This window comes from Engraulis encrasicolus, chromosome 14 (assembly GCF_034702125.1).
Source record: "Engraulis encrasicolus isolate BLACKSEA-1 chromosome 14, IST_EnEncr_1.0, whole genome shotgun sequence".
Classification (NCBI taxonomy): domain Eukaryota; kingdom Metazoa; phylum Chordata; class Actinopteri; order Clupeiformes; family Engraulidae; genus Engraulis; species Engraulis encrasicolus.
The window spans coordinates 48,667,760-48,670,259 of NC_085870.1; positions in this window are offsets into that span (position 1 = coordinate 48,667,760).

Consider the following 2,500-nt stretch of genomic DNA (forward strand, 5'->3'; position numbering starts at 1 on the left):
CACGAGCTGTCAACAATTCGGTTGCGGCGCAGCGCGAGAGATTAAAAAAACAAATAGCCAACATTGTTGCTGATGGCAGAAAAGAAAAGAAAATAAGTGTAATACTGTGTCTTTAAACTGCAATGTCAATCATTAAACGAGTTGGACTGATATTCCAATATGGGCTAATAATGCATATGCATGGAATGCATAGCTGGAAGAAGGTAGGACGTACGTTTCCATCATCATTGCACCTGCCGTGGCAGATAGTTTACTTCGACTGCGCATGATGTCCTTTTCATGAAGGGTTTTCCTTTTAAGCATTGTGACTTTTACTAACATTATTCATAGTCAATGGGACGGCTATCATTGGCAGCTAGCTAGGATATACCATGCGTAATAGGCTACCATGCTTTCATACTCCGCGTTTGACTCTAGTTGTCTTTCTGACAACGGATAATTCACAGTCTCATCTGTAATCGTAGCATATTAATTTTGTTGTTGCCGATATATATTTAAGAAATAAGTTAAAATGGGTTGAATTTTACAGGGGTCACGGATGCTATCCCTGGCAGAGCCAATATTTTATGTGTTCTGATGGGTGGACTCATGGTCAATAAATGCCGTTTCGGTGTTTGTTTCACTTTCAAGGCTTGTTGTAGGCTACTGTGTGATGCTAATTTTGCTAACTGGAATAGTGTGCAGCAACAGTTGTGTATGTGCTTGTTTTTGAGTGGCTCAACGTCTGTGACCATCTTCTCGGACTATAGCTTCGTTTGAGTTCAGTTATTTGCGCACCGCGCACTCAGGACTGATAGGTGGGTGATTTGTCTTGATTCGAGTGGAAAGTTGCACGACAAGCTTGGGAAAATGTGTTACTTTTGTTAACAATACATTGTTAATTGTTAACAATACATTGTTAACAACAATAGACGTATGTCTGTGACTGTGTCGTGTCTGCTTGCGTCGTGTCAGCTTGTAGGAGAGAACACGAGTGCGTATAGGAATCGGGGACGTTTTGGTAAGCGTCTGCCTGGCACCGCACATCGAGAAGCAAAAAAAAGTACCGGACGGTAGCCATAGGTTTTCAAAACGGTAGAACACAAGGGGTAGACTACCGCACCCTGTTTGTAAACAACAAGTTATTTGTAACAGGGTGAATAGTGAAAAACATTAAAATAACTAACAACTAGTCTGTCCCTCTGATTGCTATGACAAGTGCATTTCTTTAAATTTCAGAAACACAACTGCAAGCAATGCGCACCAGTGCTTTCACCAGAACAGTGTTTGCCCATTCTGATGTGAAAGACAAAATATAGCTTACTTACTACTACTACAAAAAAACATAACGGGATCACTGTATCAACGCATTGCAATTCCAAGTCATTAATTCTGTGATATCAGCTAGACCATTTTGAAGCAACACTCACTGTGAATCCATTCTGCATAATGTTGTGAACAATTCATAAACAATGGGTAGAAATAAGAGGAAATAACCAAAATAGGCCTGCCCCCTTTCCCTCTTTCCTTTTAAAAAAAATAAATAAATAGAAATTGACAGCTGTAAACATAGCATTGTAGGCCTACATCTGATTGAGCACATCTGATCTAGTACCTACAGGTACATTCATACTGAGTGTGTATATAGGCCTACTGAGTGTATAATGAATATTCATTGTTAATGTGAAGTATTAAGTTTTATGTTGGTTGAAGTTCTGATTTTGTGGCACTTTTTGGTATTACTGACGCCTTCAAGACATAGGCCTATTCTGCTCTAGGCGACTGCCCTTTCTGCCTATGCTGACTCTGGCACCATTCCTTGCATAAAACCAGTGTATGTTTTGTTATGAGGGCAGAGCCTGGCTACATTGGTTTTCGTTGGGTTACGGAGTGATACTCAATCGGGTGCATAACCGGTAAAAAAGTTCAGTCAGATGACTTTTTTTTGCTTTAATCCCTGGGATGGTGGGGACATGTCCATACCACCTCATCTTAGTGTCCCCACCATTTATAAGAGGTATAATGGGAAATATGTGTAATACAATTAAACACTAAGCCCCCCCCCCCCACACACACACACACACAAACACTTGCAGTCTTAACAATGCGAAGGCTCTGCATGCATACTCATGACAAATGATCAGCATGCACTCAGCCGAAATAACTTTTGTGGGAAACTCTCATCATGCCACAGCACTCCACAGCACACTGAAAATAAATTGTATTTAATAAATGTTATTCCTCATCCGTGCCTTGTCCAGTTATGCTTTTTTGCATTATATTTGTGAAAAAGTAGTGGGGACAAGCTCGGTTTATCTCAAAAGTCGTATGAACATGTCCTCACCATCTGCACCTGAAAGTACGCCCATGCGTACTACACATACTAAACGTACAAAAGACAATTTTGAGGCAGCAAAAAGCTAACAAAACACAAGGTCTTTTCTCAACATAATTGGGGGCTGGTGAGCTTTTATTATGATAGCACTGAGAAGAGTGGGACAGGAAATGAGAGGAAGAGAGG